An 11,447-nucleotide genomic window follows, 5' to 3' on the forward strand; every position below is an offset into this window, starting at 1 on the left:
AATTCTGAATTTCCAATGAGCTGCATGGAACGCTACTGATAAGTGACTGATTTTCCCTGCAAGGATTGTCTTATTTTAAACTTCAAATTTAGTTACCTTACTTTATGTAAGGCAATTTTGAATGGGTTTTAAAGTGCAGCTGAAGACTATTCATACCTTTCTAAACCTAGAAGGCAGAAGAAGTGAACTAATGATGGAAGGCATCTTATCTAACAGGACTACAGGTCTTAACAGCAGCACACAGGGAACTTTCTTTCTTTTGAAATGATGCTAGCCAACCTTTAATAGAAATCTCAGGTACAAAGCATTACTGAAGTTGCTGGTATTCACCCCAAAGGATTTCTGTGTATTTAAAAATAGAAATATACTGGTATACATCGATCTGGAGCTGAGGAAACAGCGAATCATATGAGTGACCAGATATTTCTTCAGTACTCAAGTAGGCTGATCTAAAGTTCTAAAGTTTGGCTGAACCTAAAAATGCTGTTTACCAATTTTTGTCATCCTCTGCACCTTATCCTAGGCTGTATTCCAGCCTTTCCAGCATAAGGGGGAAGGAGGGCTTGTCAATGGGGAATGTCTGTGAGTATTCCAAAATAATTTTGTGAACTTGGGCATCATTTTTTTTTTTCTTCTTCTCTTTTTTTGTTTCCAGGTTATATGTCAGCCAGGACTGTACCTAACTGAATCTGAGTTTGCATAGATTATGCAGCTCATTTATTTAGTATAGATGGTTTGAGTACAGGTGCTTAGATAATTCACACAGCTTTCCACACTGACCTGGGTTGACCAGATTACTGCACATTCTCACATATCTCTTTAGCTTTGTAAACTGTCAAGAGCTGAAAAACCAAGACTTCCTTAAAAATTATGTTTAAAATATATTTAATATCAACATTCATGTACTACATATTTTGATTAAAAGTATAAAATATGACTTTTTTTCTGGATGTAGGGACCATTGCTCTGGAAGAAATGAATATGTTAATTTCTGGAAAGAAAGACTCAGTATTTCTGTGGCTAGAACTGTGATTGGGCAGGCAGGATTCTTTTGTTTTCTGTGGTCATATCATATTGATAGGTGATATTTTGTATATTATCAGAGGGATAAAACAAAACTGATGATAGTCCCGAATAGTGACTGAACCAGGAGAAAAATACAACATAGGGCAGTTAAGCTACCTATCAAATGACTGCCTGCTGGAGTTAGATCAGGGAAGTGTGTTAGTGCTGGCAGGCATTTTGAGTGAAGAGACAACTTGATAAGCTCTTTCTCCAAGCTAATTGGGTAGATGTGCTTAACATTGCTCCCTCTAGTGAGGGGAGGATAAAAGTGTAAAGAGAGACGAACCAGGGGAGGAGACCACTTCACATTTTGTTCTGATCTAGAATGTGGAGAACATGTAGGAGACGGATGCACCGAGATACAAAGCCAGCCATGAACTTGCTGCACAGAGGCTAGAGTGACCGATTTTCCTTTTGGTTACCCCTCATGTTGAGAACCATCTTATATAAAACACAGACCCATGAAATACAAGAATGAATTATTAATCTTAAACAAGAGTAACTTGTGGCCAGGTACAGTGGCTTATGCCTGTAATCCCAGCACTTTGGGAGACCGAGGCAGGTGGATCACGAGGTCGGGAGATCAAGACCATCCTGGCTAACACAGTGAAACCCCGTCTCTACTGAAAAAATACAAAAAATAAGCCGGGTGTGGGAACATGCTCCTGTAGTCCCAGCTACTCGGGAGGCTGAGGCAGGAGAATCATGACTTGAACCTCGGAGGCGGAGGTTGCAGTGAGCCGAGATCATGTCACTGCATGCCAGCCTGGGCAACAGAGTGAGACTGGTTCAAAAAAAAGGAACTTGTATTAACATCTCCAGAAATGGCTCCAGAAATTTTCACTCCAGAAATGGCTCATTGAGGGGAATTACAGTTTTCTGCAGAGATGTAGGGAAGTACTTTGAGTGGTAGAGGTAGAAGTGGTGACATCTAGGGGACAGTTGGTATTTGCACAGTCTGGGGATGGTATGGCAGAGGCCAGTGGCATAAAGAGCTTCATATGGAGACACTGGGTCTGAGATAGGGATTCACAGTCAGTGTGGTGGGGGAACAGGTGTGGATCTCTGAGAGTCCACTTAGAATGATGGTGACTGAGACAGCATTGCTAGGTGCCATGGACCAAGACATGTGAGGACTACAACAACCATGGACAAAAGAAGCTACTTCTCACCCACTTGTCTGGTGCTGTGTAAGTTCAGCATTTTTATGAGGTATGAAACAGATGAGGGGCACCCCAGTGACTGAGATTGAAGTTCTCAGCAAGCAAAAGATTAGGGGTTTAAAACTAAAATTTGATTCAGAGAAATTTAATAAAACAGACACTTTTAAAACTCTGATATTTTAGTGTTAAATTCTTCTGTGTTTTGGAGGAAAGATGTATAAAACACCAAGTTCAGAGCATGGTTTATGACAGGTGTTATTTCTTCAGAAAATGTTTATTGAGTACCTACCCTGTGCCAGACTCCATGCCAGATCTTGGACATAGTGAGTCAAACAAAACAAGACTCAATTCCTGTGCTCATGGAGCTTACCTCAATCAATGGGGCTCACTCCGTTCAAATTTAGTTACATGAGGGGAGCCAGGTTTAAGGACAAAGCTGACTCACAGATGAGGTCAAAGCCAAGGAAACCACAGGGAGGGTAGAGTCAGTGGCCTGATGACACTGTGAAAGTCTGGTTGAAATCCCTGCTGGGAGTCCTACCTCTGACTTTCAACTACAGGAAGAAAGAAGCTCCCCTGCATGCACACACATATTCTCTCTCTCTCTCCACCCCCCACTCTTTTTCTCTCCCCCCACCTTTCTCTCTCCTCCCTCGCTCCCCTTTCTCTCTTTCCCTCTCTCTCTCACCATTTCTTTTTTACTAAGCCAGTTAGAGAGTTCTAACACTTGGAACAAAAGATTATTTACTAAAACACCCAGAAAAGAAGAGAATGGCCAGATGTGTATCATATTTAAGGATGGTAAATCAGAAAAATCAACCAGTTGAAGGAAACTTAAGCGTGTTTGCATAGCCTCGAGACCAGAAAGGAAAGCTGTTCAAAGAAAAGCCCAGTGAGTTGTATGTAATTGGAATGTGATAAATAGTGGTTTACTTGAGTAAGGTTAAGGTAAGCTTTACCAATATTATAAATCAGATGACTAATAAAGAGGATGCTTTTAAGGAAGATGCAGTGATGGTTACAGGCAAGAGGAAACTCTCCATCATTAAGCATTCATAGAAAAGAGTGAATGAAGGAGGCACCTATACACTACCAGGAAAACGACAGGATAGAACAGCCCTGTAAGAATTCCATTATATTATAGACCAAAGCTCTAAGATGCTGAGGTTTGTGAAAACTGCTAAGAATCATCAAAAGGAATTTTAAAAAGTTACAGAATAAGCTCTCCTAACTGACCTCTGCCTAATGACACGCCCGATTAACTGACACTCTTTATTCTGTTTTTTAACATCCTGCCTAAAACCTCAGCCCACTGAAGGCTCATGATTGAATCCCAGGCTCTTTCTAGTGTGCCTGTGCATACTAGGCAGACCTACAGTCGGAACTGCATGCAACTGGGGATTCCATTTTGTTTCTTCCAGTTCGTGACAGTTTTATGTGCCGTAGTAGTGAAATATGTGAATTCATGAAATGATTAGAAAAGGTTAAAAATTCTAAATTGAGTGTTTTAAAAGACTTTGTAAAAATGAGTTGCTAAAACAATATAAATGATTAATAAAAATGAGATAAAATAAAGAACAATAAAGGAAACCACATTCTAACCAAAAGTTCCTCTTGCTAGTGTTCTAAGTTTTTACCGCACTTTAAGAAATCAAAAGTGGAGGATTGGGGCCTATGTTTCCGAGTTATGGCATCTAAAGGAAAGTAGGGCAGAACTCCAAACGGGAGATTCACACTCAAAAAACAGGCTCTTACTCTGTATCAAAGGAGTGGGGAAAAAGTGTACATTTAGATTGTTTAAGTGCAACACACACACACTTGAATCTACCAACTACTCTAGATGGATCACATTAATTAAGGAATTTCTACTACATGTTCAGAGGAAAAACGAGAAGGAGCAGATCTATATAGGACACTTGTGTTATGCTAACTGATGAAGTCCACAGAAAGAGCTATGTAACTCTATTTTTGTTCCATCTCTTCTGTCAGTAAGAGTGTTCTTTATATTAGAAATAATATAACCATTCTAGTTAAGAGGGAATTAACAAACAATGCAGGTGAAAAAAGTGCCAAGATGTTTTAAACGTTTAGTTCTTCAGGCTTTAGTAAATTCATTCTACAGGTTTCAAGAGGAGTTACAGTTGAACTCTAAAGAATGGTAAAAAATAGAAGAAATAATAGAGGACTTGTTCTAAGTTTCCAAAAGGGAAGAATTTGGATTCTGTATGTTTGATTCAATGCTAGGGAAACACTGGAATGTTTTATTAAATGTATTATTTATGAGAACTTAGAAACAAAATCAGTGATCACTTAGAAATCACATCAAAACAATCTCAAATCTTTCTTATTGTTGTTATTTTATAATATGCTGATGAAATCACAGGAAACAGCCAGAAAACTCTAGACACAGGACTTCAGCATATTTATTATGATATTCTGATGAACAAGCAGAAGTGATATGGTAATATGGAAAGAGCTGGCATTGATTGAAGGACTGTATCTAGAGTAGAGTAAATGCTAAAGAAAGGCCTCCGTTGGTGCAGCTATGTTTTCCTCTTTGTCTTATCTTAGCTGACTTCATCAAATAGTACTGATCAAATTTTCAGATGACAAGAGATGACATGTTTAAGACGAAGGGTAATAGAATCAAAAGAACATGACCAAATAAAGTAATAGACTGAGGTCTGTTAAGACTAAAATCCAACAAGATTGGATTTAATTGGACATAACTCATGTAGTTATGGGGAGTTGAATTAGAAACCCATTTATCCGGGTTGGTTCACCAGGAAGTCTTGTAGCAGCCATGGAAGCACCATTAAAGGATGTTAAATGTTATGCAATTGGCAATGTCTACCTTATAACATGTTGAGGTTATAAATCATTAGCCATTAGACATAGTGTCTAGCGTGTGTGTTAAATATTCTCAGTTCTCATTCCAATCAGTTCCAGAGCATCCTGCACAGAATGGAGACTAGCTATTGAGGAAATCTGGGCAGCGTGTGGATGTTCAGAATTCCAGAGAGAGCTTCAGGTCATAATCTTGAGAAATCTATTCGTATGAAAAGGACCTCTGAGGAAAGTGTATCAAGAGAAAACAGAGTGAAAGCTAGCCAGCAAACAAGTACCCACGGATGGAATTGGAGTCCCAGAAGTAGGGCCATGGTCAAAATGAGACAGATTAGAAACCTAGACTCAACCTTTATCGATGGACTCAGTAAAGGTATGAGAAATGAGTTAGGGAGTGACCGAAGAGACCATGTAAAGACATGTAAAGACAGTAAAATAGAAGCAGTAGTTCAAAGTTAAGTTCTAAGTTAGGACTGGGCCTAAGTTTGGGCTTCCCTGTGATGATAGCAGCACTTGCACATTTTTCTTTTAGCAACACCAATCTGCTTTCCATTTGGGAATCCCCTCTCACCCACTGTGTATTCTTTGTGGGACTACACACTAAGTCACCTTGCCTTTTTGTAACCAGCATGAAGATGTGACCCGAGATAAGACACTGGACTCTGTCTGGACTTTGAGCTTTAAAAAAAGTGGGATGCAAGAATAAATACAAGTAGAGGGAAAAATCTTTCTTTTCATTTTTGGTTCAACAAAGGTCTGTTTAGGCTCTTATTTTCCTGATCCTAGTTGTCCTACCTTCTTGGTAATTATTCAACCTTTGAAGGAAGTTTTTTGCTGCTAGAAAAAATGAAAAGTGGCCAAATACTGTGGTATAACACTTTAGGAATGTACTTGGGTTGCTGTTTGTATATTACACCTCAAGCTGCTTTCTGGGGGAAAGTCTGGCTTTTCCTATGGGTACTTGGGGAGCCTGCCTCCAGATTGCCTTTCTCCACTAAATCATTTTGACACACTTGTGCATCACCATCGATTGTGTGGTGTGATATGAATGATTTGTTTCTGTAGTGATGTTTGTGAGTGGCTTATATTTTCTTATAAATTAAATCAGATCCAAGACTCTCTTTATAACAAATTCACTCCTATTCTAACTAACTTGGTTGCAAATAGGCTTTCTTAAGTGGGAGAGAAAAGTCTGGAATGACTGGCAATTAATGGAATTATTCAGAGCCTGGTGTCGGCTGATGGGAATGTGTCATGATAGGAATCTCTCACGTGTATCACTATACGCTGACTGCTTTCCAGAGCATAGTGAAGTCATCAGCTGGGAGATGAGTAATATTACCTTTAGGAATCTAAATTCCATCCTGGACAGAGCTTCCCAGCCTATATAGTCTGATATAGTCTGTGGCTATATCATCAGATAATAGTATCTTAGTTTGTTAAAGAATCACCTATACTGATACGTCCTTTAACATTTTACCCCCATGTTTCTTTTTTTAAGGACACAGGAGAAAAACATACTAAGTGCTTACTACATGTGCTGCAAAATATTGCTGAGGACACTGCCTGCCATGTTTTCAAAAAATATATTTTTAATACCTTCTGTGTTTCAGATTCTGTGTTAATCTCTGGGTATACGATGAGAATGAGGACAGACCCCGTTGCTCAACTCATGGACCTTGCATTCTAGAGGTGGAGACACATTAATCAAGCAATCACAAAATTAGATGTATGATTACAAATTAATAATTGGTATGAAGAAAAAACATATACAGTGTCGTGAGTGCTTTGACAATGGACTCTTCAGTCTAGGGAGGACTTTCTGGGAATCTGAAGGATGATTTAACAGCTGAAGGATGAGTGGAAGGCAAGCAGGAATAAGGTCAGAGCAGGGACTCCAATCACACATTTGCTGGATATTTGGGTACCATTATTGTCTCTTTACCTTTCTTCAACTCCTATATCCAATTTGGACTCTGCATAAGTTGTATTTTTTACCTTGGAAAATCTATCCAAGGCAGAAAGAGGCTTATCTTTGCTATATTTTGAAAAATGAAATAGTTTATCTTACTTTTTCTAGGAACATTCACTTCCTAGCTTGAATTCAAATCTTTTTTTAATTGATCTGTTTTGTAAATTGTGGTTACTATGACAATAAATTGATTCACTTCAAAAGCTATTAACAGCAGATTGGCTCTTCTGTTTTCTTTGTTGAGAATATTATAATAGGTAAAATGTCAGCAATAACCAAGAAAATTCCAGGGACAGAGAAAAATGGCACAGGAATTTTGCAAGATATGATATGCCTCCTGATGCATTATAGAATTTAATTTATGATGGGTAATTGAGAGATATTAATTCATCCCATGTGAAAAACCAGAAGCACAGGTTTAAGAATGATAACCTTTCTTTGGTTTTCACCTAATTTCATTCAATACTTCAAATCAATATTTATTGATCTTCTACTATGAGCCAAGAACTGTGCTAAGTACTAAAAATAAAAAGAAGAATAAGACAGACTCTTCATCCAATGATGAAGCTACCAGCCTGAATCGTCATGGGCACAATGGAGAAACATTAAAGTCAGAAAAAAACATGAAGCTGATGCAAGGTATGTTTCCTTTCTTTTATGCAGCATATCATAAAAAAGACAAGAGTACACCTGAGCCAATGACAATGTCTTCAGTGTATTTTCCGTTTCCTAAAAACAGTGGATGTGAGATAAATACATTATTCAAACATACTATCTGATGGTAAAAATACCATCACCATGGACACTTAGTACAAAGCCGAGAGGGTCCGTGAATTACATACCCTGAGAAGAGGATATGTCCATGAGTTCCCAACCAAGAACTTTCTGCCTTAGTTAAGAGCTGGCCTGACTTTCGGGCCGGAATGCCTCCACTCACATGTCAGCACTGCCGGTTGACAACCATGTAATTTGGGCGTGCCACCTATTCTGAGTTTCAGTTTCCTCATCTGTAAAATGAGAACAACAATACTAGTATCTAACTTAGGGGTCTATTATGAGAAAAATATTAATATTTATAAAGCTCTTTGAATAATGACTATTAAATAGTACATACCCATGTATGTATGTGTGTGTGTGTGTGTGTGTGTGCCTGTATGTTTGTGGTAAATAAAATGAATATGGCAACTTCAGGCTGAAATGGTTTTTCTTTATCTAAAGGGAAAGGACCAAGATCAGAAATCCAAAGGAAACACCCAGCTCACTTTAGACCTTGACTTTAGGCTTCCTTCACATTCGAATTGTAATGCACTGGAGGATGTTGCATCATGGGACGCAATCCTGGGCCAAAAGTCTGTACGGTCCTTTGCACCTGGTCCTGTGATGGCAGAACCTTTCATCTCATCTTTATTATTATTGTTATTTTTTTACTATGACTCCGGTGTTATCTTCAAGTTAAAAAAAAAATTGTTCTTAGTTTCATTGTCGAATGACCATTTTTGCTCTTGAACTTCTGCATATACCTTCCTTCTGAGCTCTGATTTGCCTTTCTTGACTGTGGCCATCACCATGGCACCCACAGCAATATTGGAAAGTCTATTCAGCTGTACCTTGATCTCTTTCATCACAATGACATATGGATTTTCAGCTTCTGTCCCATCAGCATAGTGGATCACTGCTCCTAAGGAAGACCAAGGGCAATCGAAATTTACATCACAGGACCCACCATGTCCTGGCTTCAACATTTTTAATGCTGGAAAGGGACAGAAAGGAAATGGATACACAGGACATTGGGATATGAATTTTGACACCCCATCCTCTCTCTTCACATCTTAGTTCTCTAATCCTGAAAGGTTAAAAAAACCTTTAATATGTTCCCACTCTTAAAAATCTCATTTGATCATGCTGGGTTAGAAACTCGTAGTAATTAAGAATAGCAACTACAATTTCTTAAGCACTTACATTGTGCCAATACCATTATAAGCAATTGACATAAATTAACCCCAGTTGTAAGCACATTTTAAAGCTCAGAGGACTTAAAATACTGCTCACATTCAAATAACTAGTAATCGGCAAATCCTGTATTAGAGTTCAGATCTGCAAAACTGCAGAGTCTGTGTTCTTCCTATTGTCACAAAATTTCTTCAGTCTTCAAGTCACTTCCACTTCATTTCCTACAGGGAAGAAAATAGATTGACTTCATAGCTTATTATCCTCCATCATCTTTCAGTTATTCAGCATCTATTTTCCAATTTCTGAAATATCTTTGCCTCTTATTGATCAATCTCTTTTATACTGTTTACTCTTTATATATTAAATGGCTTTTTAGTAAGTCTCCTGAATCATGAAATGTAGAAGGACTAAAGTTTGAAATCAGTGAGCATTCTTATCCAAAACTTATAACAATTCTAATGTAAGAGAAGCCTACAAATGCCACAGTATTGAGAATGTGAAGTGTTTGAAGGCTGCTACTTCTAGAAGCTTTGTGTTTTCATAAGTTTCCTGTGTAGGATTAGTGTGCCTCCCCATTCTGCTAACTCCCCACCCCACCCTGGTCTTATTTTCCCTTTAATTTGCATAGCAAGTTTTTTCTTAATCAGTAATCAACAGTAGCATGTAGTCTCACCTAGGACATAATATCATGAATTCTGTGTTACTGGAAGCCAAATTAATGAAGTTTTACTGTATCAAATTCCTGCCTTATTTTTTCCATTGTTCCTAGGTTTATTAGTTTTCTTTTGATGAGTATTTACACCTCCTTAACGAAGGAAGATTACTTAACAAATGACCTTCCCAAATGACAGAAATACCAGTATATGTAAAGCAGAGGCCAGTAAACAGCAATGACTCACACTGATCTTAACTTTATCGAAAGCATCATTGTGTTCCTTGGCATGAGGAAAAGTAATACTTTAAGTCTTTCAAATGCAATAATAAGAGGCTGTAGTGCTTTAGGAAATTGGAATCTGGAAGTCATAGGATGGGTCAAGAGACCAGTTCCTCCTCTAAGGAGCCTGGGTAGAAAGAAAAATAGCAGCATTGTGCTAGAGGTCTAATGAGACACCACCACCAGGGGCTCTCCTGCTGAACTCCCATGTAACCTACTGAATGCTTTGAAAAAACCTACTTAGGTAATTCTACAGTTGTGAATTGGCAAATTGGCCGGAGTCCTGAATAGCCTTGAATTTAAGTCTGAAAGGAGGAAAAAAAGGATATTTTATCAGGTCTTGTAAACTTATTTGGTTTTCCTCAGAGTTCAGACCATCCCAAAAACACCCATTTTGACTTTGAATATGTCTTATACAACCTCCATGAGGCCATTGAATTCTTATCTATTTATATGCAGACAAATATGTGATGTGTGTGTATGTATGTGTGTCTATGGGGGTGGCAGGGTAAATCTTTTCAAGTGCAGAAGTTTAATGTTTCAGCTCATTTTGGGTCCTGCAAAATAACTTAAAATGGTCATACGTAAGTGACATAAATTTATTGGCTTGCATTCCTATTTTTTTTTTTTTCAGAATAAAAAAGCTTTCCAAAAATTACCTGTGGGTCCCAACACTTCTCTCTCCCAATTTTGGTATTGCTTTTTTGTTTATTTTGAGGTTGAGGGTTATCTACGACTTATTGGCAAGCTCCAGTTCAATCAATTTAGAAAGAACTTTTAGGGCTGAGTTATTTTTAAATGCCTGAAAATAAGAGAGCTGTGAATGGAAATCTAATCACAACTTAACCTGTAGTCATGCAAACAGCTATGAAATCAAATGAGTTTCCAACCCTCTTAACCCATTAATGCTTTCTGACTGGCTGTGTTGGCCAAACGTCGTTTTTCAAAGAGCAGGAAAAGGGAAAGGCACATATCTGGATGGGGGTGCGGTGGATAGGAAGGGAGTGGTGCTGCGGATGCAAAGAAGGAAATCTCTAGGATACAACAATTTCCTCATAGACACAAGCATGCAAGCTTACATAAGCATATATCTTCCTGTGTTACACATTGTTCATGGTTTTTTCATGAAGCCTTTCCCTAGTAAATATCAAGCAAAAAACTGTATTGTTCAGCTGCATCTGATTTTGAATACTTGACGTTTTAGATATTCAGCCTCTGCTGTCCTCATGATTGGACTTGCTGAGAAACACAGTTTCACAATTTCTTGGGGTTTTGTGTCCATTTGAAAAATATATAACTTTGGCTGGCTGGCTCTCTGGCAAACCTCTATTATCTTTCCCATTTTGCAGGTTTCCATCACTATTTCCGTTCTCTCTCTCTCTCTTTTTTTATTTTTTTGCCTTTGACTCTATCTCCATTTCCCTGCCACTTTGCAGGGTACTCTGATCCTTTTCATATGCTCAGCTTAACTTTAATTCTGTTACTATTCTAAGAGCTACATCAACAAACAACCAAA

At 38.2% G+C, this 11,447-nt stretch overlaps 1 long non-coding RNA gene across 3 annotated transcripts in view; it reads left to right on the top strand.

Moving 5' to 3' along the window:
• LOC123575251 (uncharacterized) overlaps positions 1-7,254 on the top strand; it is a 263,315-nt gene extending 256,061 nt beyond the window's left edge. For all 3 annotated transcript variants that reach the window (XR_010577035.2, XR_012416590.1, XR_012416591.1), the window contains one exon: positions 6,689-7,254. This is a non-coding gene — a long non-coding RNA (uncharacterized lncRNA). The remainder of the gene's footprint in view (positions 1-6,688) is intronic.
• Positions 7,255-11,447: the final 4,193 nt, after the last annotated feature.

The sequence above is a fragment of the Macaca fascicularis genome, chromosome 8, assembly GCF_037993035.2.
Source record: "Macaca fascicularis isolate 582-1 chromosome 8, T2T-MFA8v1.1".
Taxonomy (NCBI): Eukaryota; Metazoa; Chordata; class Mammalia; order Primates; family Cercopithecidae; genus Macaca; species Macaca fascicularis.